The sequence below is a fragment of the Neolamprologus brichardi genome, chromosome 1, assembly GCF_056152115.1.
Source record: "Neolamprologus brichardi isolate AB-2024 chromosome 1, ASM5615211v1, whole genome shotgun sequence".
Taxonomy (NCBI): Eukaryota; Metazoa; Chordata; class Actinopteri; order Cichliformes; family Cichlidae; genus Neolamprologus; species Neolamprologus brichardi.
The window spans coordinates 22,761,077-22,774,363 of record NC_142104.1 but is presented as its reverse complement, the minus strand read 5'-3'; the positions used below and the strand labels follow the sequence as shown (position 1 = coordinate 22,774,363).

The 13,287-nt window shown below is 40.5% G+C and overlaps 1 protein-coding gene across 2 annotated transcripts in view; it reads left to right on the top strand.

Moving 5' to 3' along the window:
* The first annotated feature begins 1,643 nt into the window (after positions 1–1,643).
* The window catches only part of ankrd11 (ankyrin repeat domain 11), a 111,675-nt gene continuing 100,031 nt past the window's right edge, over positions 1,644–13,287 (top strand). For both annotated transcript variants that reach the window (XM_006780284.3, XM_006780283.3), the window contains exon 1: positions 1,644–2,064. The gene's annotated coding sequence lies outside the window, so the exon portion shown is untranslated. The remainder of the gene's footprint in view (positions 2,065–13,287) is intronic.

Sequence of the window (13,287 nt, the reverse complement as noted above, 5' to 3'; positions counted from 1 at the left end):
ATTTACGACACATCAGAGAGTACAGTTACCTTTACCCCCTCTTTATTGTTGCGAAATTAACCGCAATTTTCAAAGAATTGAAAAAAGTAAAAATGTGTGTAATGTATGTAAACGGTTTAAATTAGCAATTTTACTGCTTCCCGTGAAGCCTGCAGTAAAGCGTTGTGGGTGTTTGTTTACTTGATTTTTCAGTCAAAGATGTATCACTGGTCCACCAGAGAGCGCCGTTGGTTAAGATGATTGAGCTGTTTTGGTACGGTGCGATTTAGCTAAATGAATGCATATGAAAACAGACAATGTTGGTTACATGGGGTTAGATTGAGAGCAGGGTGCTTTTTGTGTTTCAGTTCAGTTTAATAATAATAATAATAATAGTACCCGGTAGTATTAATGTGAATGAGCTTCAGTCAAGTAAGAAGAAAGAAGAAAGGCTTTTGTGGATAATTAATACAATGTCGTAGAAACGCAGACTGTATGGAACTTTATGTGCAGGTCTGATTGAATGGCATTAAAGTGACCCAATGAGAGTTTGGAGTTTTCCTTTCGGCCAATAGGAGCATTCGTATCATCCGTTCACGTATCAGTTTAACCACGGGTCTGTCAGGTTTGTTCACCAGCACGCTCCGGTTTCTTCACAGTCTCATCAGCCGAAAGCTGCACTTAGATCACGTCATTAGACATATAAAAGGCCGTGAAACATGCATATCTTAAGAATTATAATAAAAGTTTTCCAAAGCGTTTTTCACGAGGATAGTAATTTACCATTTCAAAGTATCAACCCCAAACCGCCGATAGTGTTGTTTAAATTATTTTACATTCATTAATACATTCTTAAATACTAAAAAATATGCCAGCGAGTATGATGTATGTATAACTACTATGACTTGTGATGATACAAAATGTTTTCTTGCGGGTTACCAGGCCCAATGGTATCAGGAAGGTCAGTATAGCTAGGGTAAAAAGATTTAGACGGAATAACTTATTCTAATTATTGAAGCTACTGCTCTTGTACTAAATGAGTGGTAAATGGACTTAAACGGATTGGTTATAGAATAGCAGTGTGCATAGAGGCACACACCGAGGTCCTGTAGGTAATTATGTGAAGCTGCAGGTGTTTAATTATTACAGGGATTTCCCCCCCTCTCAATAAGTGTCGCAAAATAGCTCACATCAGGGTCAGGCAACACAAACTCGCGAGTGTCTTTAATGTATAGTAGACGTATGTGCGCCTGCGCGACAAAGTCTGTCTGAACTATTTTGTCATAAACAAGTGCTTCCACTTACTGACGCGAGCCAACCGGCGTAAACGTGTCTAGGAACATGTACCACGCGAGCTGGCAATGCGTTTTTATAAAGATAGAAAAACGAGTGCACCCAACGCCCGTACTCCATTTCCTTTTCGTGGTCCTCCAACTATATAATGGAGCGTTGTCTCAGGTGTTTGAAACTGTGACACATGGGCCGCCACGTTGGGGAACGTCTCAAGCTTGGACAGAAGGGTGGATAGGGTGGTTGTGCTGATCCAAAATGGCGTCTTTTTCAAAGTGCACTGCAAAGGTATCCGCCTACAGCATCGGAGCCAATCAGAGCTCGCGTTTCATCCGCGACTCGTTTCCGTGCCGAGAGTCCCCGCACACTGTACGCTAAGGCCGCTCGAAAACCGCTCGAATGGTTTGGCGGAGAGGATTAAAGCGAAACAAAAATAACATCTTTTGATGGCTTATATTTACCCAAGCTAGCCTCGAGCTACATAGGTGGACCGTTAAAGGTTCGTAGTTTTTGGAGAAGATGAAATAGCAACGCTGTAAACGAATTCTCGTGGATATTTTAGTGTTTTTTCTGTGGACGTCTGTTTGTTGGTCTATACGATTTTAACAAGCTAGCGCTAGCCTCGACTCGAATGAGCTGCGATGGTCGTCGCAAATTTATGCGGATGTCTCCGGAGCAGTGTATAGTGAACCGACGGCGACAAATGGGACCATCCAGCATCGGCGGAAAACACCACGGCGTAGACTAAACGTTAAAGATTCAGTAACTGGTTGAAATTGTGGGAATCAGACAGAGGTAGGTGTGCTTTTACGCTCCCTGCAAAGCTAACATGGCAACAACAACAAACTGACTCCTGCTGTCCCCGAGATTAACCAGTTTTTATGGTGTGAATGTGCAATGTTTTCGTGCATTTACTCTTTTTAAGCAGCGTTATGACGTTGTATCGCCATTGAACTACATGTACTTTTTTTAAAATCATAAATATTAAGAATTACTTCTCAAGTGCAGCTTTATTGAGGGGTTATCCTCTTCACCCCCCCCCCCCCCCCAAGTGATCCGAGTTTGAAAGAAGGAATCCCTTCTCTTAGATACACATTGAGAAATCGTCTGCACTCTGAAGCAAAATTTATTTAGTTGTGGTGAATCATTTTTTGAGCTTGATGTGATTGTCAGTGTGTTGACTCTTTAAAATTAAGTCTAAATAGCTTAGTCAGCAGCCAATACTGCAAACATTGGTACCCCATGCCCACGTGTGGCATTACTAACAGAGTAGCGCTGTGCGTGTGTTTTTGAAAGGTTTTTGCAAGCAAAGGTGGTTTGATGTAAACTGTCCGCGGTCTTTAGGCTAATAATTGGCTTATTTGTATATTTATGCTTAAGACTAAGGGGCACCTTTATATCCCAGACAATAATTAACATGACATTACTCAAGAGAGTGCACCAGTAACATCCAAATGTTGACCTATTTTCAAAAGGCACAGTAGCATTGCTCATTTAGCTGGTGACCTAACGCAATACTGGTCTTCCAGCTTTTCCAGTTAGACTAGCGTCTTAATTCTCTAGTTCTTATGCATTTGTATATGCTTTGGATTTGTACAACCCTGTGTGTAAACAAAGCAATGAAATACATAGTCAAAGCTGAAACCAGTGAAGAGGATTTGTTTATGCATTGCGGGTCCACGGGCTGTCCTATCACTGCGTGCTTGCATACAGTTTGGAGCCTAACTGTATGAATGGATAACTATCTAAATTGGTAGTGTCGGTTCAGTGGAACACTCCCCCTCCCACCTCCTTTAAAAAATATGAAGGAAAGACACAACATGGTGGGGTTTGAGGAAATTGAATATGGAGGAGAAGCTTGCCACTTTGGTGCAGTACCAGTGCTGAGGAAAACACTGCAGTGCCGTTGGTGGTGTTTTATACCAAGATACCGAGAGTGTTGAAGCTTGTTGGGGCGTTCATGTTGACTACACTGCAGAGGCAGTGATGCATATCTCTGTCTCCCTTGAGCTTGCGTAGGTTCTGTTTGTCTGTGCTATAGTTAAAGCCTCAGTTCATTCGCTGTTATAGCACAGACTGTTCATGTCCACATGAAGATGGTGATGTGCAGGATTTATGTGTGAAATTTGTGCCTTAGCAGAAATGTAAACAAATTTGGTCTTCAGTGGAGCTGGGCAATAAAGATCATTGAAATCTCTTTCTCTCAATAGAAATACGAGCAATAGAAATCACGGACAACATGAAAAGCCAGGGACAATGCTGAACCAGTCATGTGGCTGAAATAGAGTTACGTCCACATCAGGTTAGGTTGACACACAGAGCATAGGATGTGCAGCGAGCAGCAACTCATGTGCTATTGTTTGGGCTACTGCACCTATACACACTAGCACATTAGGAGCGCTTGGCGAGATAAAATGCAAAATTATTACAGAAAACTGTTAATGAAAACCCAGTTAACAGTGTTACTGAAGTGGCACCCCGATGGACATAGTCCAACGGTCAAAAGATGAGGGTACGATTGAAAAGAAGAGTCAGAACAAACTGCCAGCTGCGTTGTTTCCACAAAGGCAGTTAACACAAGCGATTGCTTTTACCCTCTGAAGCATTGCCATCCTTCAGAGTACGCACAATACACTCCAGACCATTACTTCCATACCATTTCTGTCATATCATGAATGCTTACTTTATTGTAAAAGACGCAATGACAAAAAGTGCAGTTGAAAATGTTGGATTTAAGTAGCTGATTCAATTAACTAACCCTAGTTAACATTTCTCTTGAGCAGCACTTTACCAGCTCTACACGGAGTGCAGAGCTGGTAAAGTGAATGTTGAATGAGTCATACTTTGCTAACATGTTGGAAATTTGGTCACGTTGCACATCTGATCCATGTATGAGCCTCACTGCCCATTTCATTGAGACACTATTGCACTTCTCGTGCCTTTAAGAAATGTATGTGTATATGTTTTTGCCTTGGAGCATAGGCAGACCATCATTCAGTGACTTTGTCAGTTTTGTGTATGTTCTCCTTTGTTTCCTTGTGAACTTTGATTTGTATTTGAATTTTTTGTTCAAAGATATTATTGATAACTGCCATCCTGGTTGAATTCAGCTGAATTGCATGTCCCTTCTGGTTCCCCTTACTGATGCCTCTGTTTCTAAAATTGCTACCAAGGAAACAAGACACATACTCTCACTGTAACAGGAAGTGGAGTTTTGCTGGGCTTTGATAGGTTATGAGCTCTTAAAGCCTGGATTCAGGCAGGCTGACTTCTATGATTTTGCTCTTCTGCTGCCCAACAGCAGTTTTCATGTCTGAGAAAAATCTCAAGGGTCCCCCAAAATGTTGAAAATAATTTTGCCTGTGTGTCCATCCCCACTAATCCATTTTCATTTTAAGCCCTAGGTTGTTGCTTGTTTTCCGCTAGCATTCTCATTACTGTGGCGTTTTGGGACCAATAAAATGGAGCTTTCTGCTGACCCAGTTTTAAAACTCTGGGTTTGTGTTTTGGTCTGGACAGACAGATACTTAAACTTGTGAAAAGACCACCACAGATGAGCACCTTCCCTTCTTGACAGCGATTTATCAAAGTCATCCTAGAAGCAAGTCTCGCCACTCAACAGCCATCTTGTTGACAAATTTGGGCAGTTATTTTGATGCCCCTTTTTATAATTGTAGAACAAGTCTGAGCTCTTATTTTCAGTAGTCACTGGAACAAAATCAGAATGTACAGAATCCCTGCTCATACAGATTTCAATTCACTCTAAAATAAGAATTGAAGAGCTGTTCCTTTTTTCCCCCTCGCGTAAGATATGCATGTACTTGGTGTATGCAGTTTCTCAGTCAGTATCTCTGGCTAATCCCATTAGAGCACTTGAACCACATGCCTTGATTCTTTCTGGTTACAGATTTAATTGATCAAGTGATAAGGGCACTCTGTTATATCTTTATGATGAGTAGATGTGGCCTCCAACACATAGCTGACACTTGTAAATCTCTGCTGTGCGTAACTGCAAGTTTATCAACTGGAATTGGCTCGTGTGGTTTCCAGCTTGGATGCTGATTGGCTCTTTTCCTGTTACAGAATTCTCCTATAGAGTCATGAATGTTTGCGTGCCATGTCTCTGATGCTGTCAATTACAAATTTAAGTTAAACTGAAGCCATCTCATACATACACATTTAATAGCTTTATCTTCTTGGTGTGGTTACTTTTCACATTGTTAATAATAATACTGTCACTACCATTATTTCCATTAGGCATGCACCAGTTCAACCTCTTTCATTTCCAGTATGACACTAAAACATTGACTTAGAGCATCTGCTGATTTGAAGAGTTAAATAGTAAGCTGTGGTCTTCATTGTGGGGAACAGACTGGTAATTGATCTTTTATGTTTCACAGGGTGTCAGTATAAAATGTACCAGATAAATACATCCAAGAATACATTTATTCATTTGGTATTTATTTGTAAAATAATAAATAACACAGTGACAAAAGCAAAAACAAAACCTAAAGTATCTAACATTTAAGACGAGTGTGTATTTAGGATATTGTGCTTTTTTTATAGTTCTGTTAGTGAGTTGCTGTGAATGCACCTCGCACAATAATGTAACACAAACTTGCACAACATGCTCACGATGCATGTTGGCAGGAGAAGAGTGAAGTGAATTAATTCCATGTTATTTTATCATAATTGTAAAAACATCTTTTTAACAAGTATCACACAAAGAGCATAATGAGTGAGAGAAGCCAGCAACCTATACATCAACATCATCTTCACTTTTCAGTCATTGCAGCGCACTTGAATAGTGCGGTTATATCAAACAACAATGCAAACATAAAGAGTTGCTGCTGGCATACCATCTTGAAAGTGACAAAGCTTTTACCTTCCCCCATGCTAGCAGCTTATCCACCACTGCTGACAAGAATGTTGCATGAACATGAATATCTATCTCAGCTTTTTTGGTCTGGTTTGGCCCAATACCTGCTCCAAATTACTACGTCCCTAGTTGCTTCAGAAGCTCATGTTGTGTTCTGACAGCACGATTGCCTTAAATTCGTGTGTTACCTGATTTATAAAAACACTCATGCACAGTGTTTGCGATTAATCGTGTGTTGTGTTTTCACGGGCAGTTTGTGTAGACAGAGATTATCTGAAACTTTGCTTAAACACTTGTCTGGACAGAGATTAGTGTCGATGCAGCCTTACTCAACCTCTGAGGTGTACGGATATCGGCCACCTGTTAAGCATGTTGTAAACCTTAGTGCTCTGTTTTTCCTCTTCTGTCTCATTCAAAGATGGACTACCTTTGTTTTGTTTAGGTTTTTTGTTTTGTTTTGTTTTTTGTTAATGATGAAAAGCTGGTATGAAGGTGAACAAGTTGAAGTATTATGCACAAACACAACAGAATGGCAAGGAAGAGAACAAGACCTGCTTGATTGCTCTGTTTGGCTGGCTTGACAGTAGCTGTTGCACAGGACAGACAACCAGGCTATTATTGTTAGCAAATCAAGTGATAACCCGTCAGAAGTACCGAATAATGAATTATGCTTAGTTATCAAGAAAACCCAAACTAAGTAAAGGTAAAATGCATATTTGTGTCTTAACAAGAGTCTTTGTGAAAGGAGAGCGCAGCAACAGTTGTTCAGTAGCCCTTATGCTTAAAAATATGACTGAGTACTAATAACTATTCAGCAACATGCTTTACTATATTCCTTTAAATGACTGCGGTGGTTTGCAGGTTGTTATTGTGCCTGTTTACTAATTGACCCTGCAAATCTATTTAACTGCTCAATTTCAGTTTTGTCTTTTTAGAGAAGCTGTACTGAACATGTACTTATTGAAATTAATTTTGTGTGTATACCGTGCATTTTTTTTTTATGTGGGTTTTTTTGTTTTGTTTGGGGGGGGGGTTGTAGGAGTTTTTGTGTGTGTGTTTTTTTTTTTTGTTTTGTTTTTTTTTAACATTTGACAAAATTTGACCTATAGTTTTGGGTAGAGTGATTATAGTACACTTTAAATTTATAGGATTATGTTGTGTACAGCAGTATAAGTTTGTGGCGCTGATTCTATTTTTTGTAGAAAAAGGTGTATGGCTGTTATTTCAATAGAATATATGGATAAATTTCACATTTGTTTATGTAAGGGGTTGTCTTAAAAAAATGTTGTGATATTTACACCGTTGCCAACATTTATGTGTGCAGTCCCTGTTATACATTGAGGGGAAAAAAGTGTTCGTGTGTTTTCTGCTCTCATGTGTTATATAATAATGCAATCCAAAGGTGCCTGGCGCAGTGTTGCAGTACTGTTTGCAGATTCATCTTTAGCTGAAATGGAAGGATAAAACAGTTGTGTTGGTCGTAAGAGAGAAAAGAAGCCTTTAGCTGCAACTCGAGCACTCACTCTGCCTGCCTTCTGTCAATGCAGCGTCTCCCCTCCCCCTCTTGTACTGAGAGTGTGGTCCTTTTAGGTAAACAAGCATGGCTACTCCTATTTCTTGCATCTGCCTGTCTGGCCCCCCCTTTCTTCATGTTTAGTTTTTTTCTCTTCCTCCCTGTTTGAGTTGTGTAAATCTTTTATAGCCGCTCTGTTCTAACAGTACAATCTCAGTGGATACTCAAATGGCATCGGAAGCCCTTTGAAATTCAGTCTAGTCCTTTGCCCCCTCCTCTGTCCTCGAAGCGAAATGGAACAAAATGGCGGGCCCCAATGCTGCTGTTTCCCTCAGGGACTGTAGAGCCTCGTTTCAGGTTTTAGAAGGTCCTGATGGTTGATGGAGTCTTTAACTCGTGTTAGATTCTGCTTACTTGCTAGCCTTCCGCTGCAGCACTTTTGATAATATTTTCTCTTCCCTGAGTCTCCGCACATCAAAGGGAAAAGGTTTCTACTCTGGCATGCTGCTACTTCTCCAGAAATGTTTTTTTTTCCTTCTTTTTTTTTCCCCACCGACTTGGCTTTTGATCTTTCTGATCGAAGCTTGAAAAAGGAATATTTTGCAGTCTTATTTTCCAGGGAAACCTATTGATATGCTCAATTATAATTTTTAGACATGCAGAAAATGTCAAAACTTAGATCACACAGTAGTATACTCCAGGGTTCGATTTATTTAGAGGTCATAAATGCCGTATGGCGTGGGCTGACCTATGCCCTGGATAGTTTGCCTTCTGGCTAAGATATCTGTAGGTGCGTAGGCCAATGTTTAGTCACACTTTTAGTTTCATTCTGATTGACTCCAAAGAGGCTCAGGCACAGACAAAGTAAACCTAATGTTTGTACGAGCATGTCTTCATAGTTTCATTTTTATGTTTTTCTAGATATGCTATTGTTCACATTCTACATATGACTCCACGTGTGTCTTAAGGAATAATTAATAGTTGAAAGTCTTGGCTATAAAAAGCTTCATCTCATTTGTCCATTCAAACTGAAAGTGTCTGAATTGGTAACACTATTAGGCAAATGGCTGCATTCTTCAATCTGGGCAGGCATGAATTAGGGGTGTTGCAAATCTGGAGACAACAGTTGGTGTTTGAGTGTACTGCTGAGCAGTAGACTGCATGGAATGATGCATTATCCATATGTGGGGTTGGAAATGTCCTGAGGTTAGTCGGCCAGGTCTCTAAGCTAATGGCGCAGACAGTCTGTGTGATGCGTCCCTCTGGGCACCGCTGTCCCGGTCTGTTCAGATTGTCTCTGACACACGGGGAAAAGACATGACAGGGTGCTTATCTGATCTCTCACCTTCTGTGTTTCTCCCTTCTAATTTACAGATTATTTTAAATGGCTTTTCCATGTCCTTCCAGATCTTAAATGATGCATTTGTGGTTTTAAACCCTCTGAAAAGCTGTGTTTTCTCAGTCAGAGGCTTTTGTGAATGCCATTAGCTCTTTAAATGGCTTTTGTGTAAATCACTGTTTTAAAGATGATTTGTCAGAGCCGTTGTTGCTGCCTGTAATGTGGTTCTTCTGTACAGATGTACACTTGGAAGTTGGTGGCTTCTGCATAGACAAGCCAGTGTGGTCATAGCAAATTGGCAGGCATGCAGCCGTCTGCACGAAGCCTAATGTGGACCTTCTTAAGAGTTATGTTACCCAGACCAAAGTGGAACCTTTCATACTTAGAAACGTATAATACACCACTGTACTGCTGAGCTTGCAATATACCAGTGTAAGCACAGTGGAACAGAGAAGAGGAGAGAAACTATTTGGATTTGCTGTGCAAATTCCCATCAGTGTTCAGTGCTCTTTCTACATGACATATTAATAGAAGAATCATGCCACACTGATTGTAAGCACTCTATATGAAAGACATTTTGGGTCTGTTCTTTTCTGTTCACTGCAGTGATCTTGTTTTTTGTCTGTTACTTACCTTTGTCATCTTCTGATAAAATAAAATATGTTTTGGTTTTATTGCCGAGTTGAGAAATGGTTTCATTCTGACAACAATTATGCTCAGAGGCCCACAGCTATATCAGCTTTCTGCTGTCCTGTAGTGCCTTCTTTATTTTGGGACTAAGCTATAAGCTTAGACTTGGGTAAGGGGGTTAGGACAATGTGCTGAGTGGGGGAGGGTAGAGTGGGGTGGCCTGGCTGAATCTCAATCACAGAGACCCTTTCGCGGGAGCAGTGCTGGCCTTTTGATGGGCCAGCTGCAGCCATTCATGCACCCATTTACATTGAAATGCAACAACAGGAAGGGGGGAGGGGATGGCTGTAGGGAGATGGGCCTCTGCGCCTGTGCCGGTGGGATGTGAATGAAAAGTAAAGGCAAACCTAAATACCAGAGAGACAAGATCTGCACGTATACATGCATCCATTATTCCCCACCCCTACCCCCAATGCTGCGGGGTAGTATATGTAACACAAAGGGTCTGAGCACCCTTTTTGACTAGTACAAGCATTTTCACAACTCTGCGGTTTTCTGTCTTTACAATCAGGCTGGTTGCTATAAAGAGCTTGTGATTCTCGCCACTGTCCATGTTAACAGTACTCTTCTCTTCACCTATTGTTAATGTTGTTGTACTTTGCCTTCTTCATTTTTTTTTTTTTTGGTAATTGCCTTCCGTTGTGTGACATATTTTGTCAAAGCTTATTTATGGATCCTGCATGGGCCATGAAGTTTCAAGTTCTTGTTTCTGGCTTGCTGTAATGGAGGTCATTGCTCTATTGGTAGAAGAGGCCTGGTCCATTATTCATTAGGGGCTTCAGACATAAACTGTAGTTCAGACAAATGAGGCCACTGTGTCATTTTTCTGAGTTCCTCTAGCTTTCCAGGGTAACTTGGATGTCCTCGTAGTTGTGCATGTGACACTGTTGAAGGATATTGGGGGAATGCGTTAAAGCCATGCTTAGACTGGCCGTAGCATTGCATCAAAAGCTGCAGGCTTTTCAGTCTGAAACATGAAAAAAAACACAGATGAAAGCTTGAACTCTTTCTCACAGCGCACTGTAACATCCTCTAATAAATATACATCATTGGCCTTTCATATATGTTTAACTGCACATTTATTGGCGAGAGACCTACTCATGATTATTCAAATGAATAAATTATATGCATTTGTACAATGGTTCTGTTATTTACAAAAGAGTTACTTATCCGTATTTAAGGTACTCTGCTAATTTTACACCCGAGACCAAATTTAGAACATTTTATGGACATTTCCTGTTCAGTAAAACCTTTATTGTGACTTTGTTGAACTGGTATGTGAAGGATGTTAGTGAAGCTCTTAACAGTTAACAGCTAGGACAAGTGAGAAGAGGTCACGTGTACGGGACAGTACATAAACTACATATGTCTGGAGCTTATCATGAAAGTTTGGGGAGGTAGAACGATAACACAACTTCGTCACTTTCTGTTTTGTGCAGTCTCACATAACCACATTTCTATTGTCCACGTGTTTGCAGCTGAAGGTGCGCCCACAGGGTTTGTAAACCATACATGACACACAGGCTGGGGAGAAGGAAAAAGGACAAAGCTGCTGCTGTAGACAGAGTCACTTTTTATGATGACTTAATTCTAAAATATACCAGAATTGCAAGTTATTTTTGTCAGTATTGACATTCACAAGGAGGACAAGGAGGCAGGTCCTCCGTACTGGTAATTTTTTTGTTGAGGTTTGTTGGTTTGTCTCTGTTAGTTGCTGGATAAATGGAAAAGCTAGCAGACCCATTGATACGTAACCTAGTGTAGAGGTTAAACATGAGAAATAAAAGAACCCCATTAAACCGTGGTAAGGATCCAGATTACTTTCATTATAATTAGGACATAATGTGCTGGGCAGACATAGCCATTTTTTAATGTTTGACAAAGGCCTTTTGTCCTTGATTAATTATTTGGTCTGTAGGACAGATTTAGGGTGACTGTAGGTGGTTCAAAACTGCTTCCATTTGAAAATGATTGAGGCTGCTGCGCACCGCTCTTCAAGTGCTGCAGAATATTTTTTTTTAATCCTTCCTGAGATCTGTATGTTGAGACCACCCAGTCTCACAGGAACATTTCTCTCAACCTCATGGCTTCATTCTTAGCCTGACATATGCCATAAACTCTGGGACCATATCTAGACAACCTTTCCAGAGTATTTTAGTCAAACACAGTCCACTCAAGTTGTAGAAGTATCTCAAGTCCTATTTGCAAAAGTAGGATGCACTGTAATGGTCACAACAAAGAGCAAATTTTAATCCACGTGATATAGTTGCTTATGTACTGAGTTTCATTTAACATAAACTCAAATTCCCCCAAATCCCATTTCTCTGTTATCAGCCAATCCTGACATTAATGCCCTGCAGTTTGGCAAAAAAACTGAAACTGTTGCTCATTCTCCAGTAGTGAATTAAGTAGCAAGGGGTTTTCCTGCCTTAAAATGTCCCTTTGGGGGGAGGAGTGACTGGCTACTGTAGTTAACATGATTGTCTATTATGCTGCAGACACAGAGCACAAAAATATTATGGAACATGTATTTGTAACCTGATTGATATAAAGCTGTGCACTTTTAGGGGGTTTACATTTTAACATATTCTAAACAAATGTCAATTATACTGAAGTACATAACAAATCTGATTCATTTTTTTATTTCAACATTTTAAGTGTAGAGGGAATTATCTTTTGGGGCTAACAAAAAAATTCCCTGAAACCAGTAGCTAATGTGTTTAACCCAGCTGTCATCATGCAATGGAAAATCACATCATCTCAGTCAGCCTGCAACAGGGACTTTCCCTGCTGAATATGTGGCAGCTCAGAGCAGTTTCTTAAAGCTACAGGCTAACATGTGTTTGGCTCTCAGACTGGGCTTGTACGTCCGCATTGTATTCCTGTGTCACACACTGTGACGATACTTCACAGATGTTTGTTTTTTGCCCAAAAAGGAAGCAGTCTAAATGAGAAGTGGAAAACAGGAGAACAGGAAATGTATAAGGCATTTGAAGTTGGTCTGGAGCAGCCATTAATCTTTCCAGCATTCGCTGTGTTTGTCTTCCAAAGCCTGAAACAGTCGCAGATCTGTGATTGGATGACTGCAGTTAACCAGAGACTGATCCTTTTTTTTGATGCTAAAACCTTCTGTCCTATAAATATACTACCTTGTTTTTGTGCCCATCTGTGTGTTTGTGTGTGTGTGTGTGTGTGTGTGTGTGTGTGTGTGTGTGTGTGTGTGTGTGTGTGTGTGTGTGTGTGTGTGTGTGTGTGTGTGTGTGTGTGTGTGTGTGTGTGTGTGTGTGTGTGTGTGTGTGTGTGTGTGTGTGTGTGTGTGTCACTCATACTCCCTGCATTGAATCTTTTTATAGAAACGGCAGCTAGCAGTGTAATCTCTGGTGTGGATGTAGGACAGTCTTTTATTCCTCCTCATTACTTATGCAAAGCCAGTTTTCACCCACAATTAGAGCATAGCCTGTTTTGAATGTACAGTTTTTTTTAGAGAAAGGTGTTGGAGGAGGACCACATTAGTGCTTTAAAGTTTCAGCACTTGTACTAGAAATTGTGCATGTGTGCGATCTTGTTGCTTCTCCCTTTAATATAATTCTAAAACCT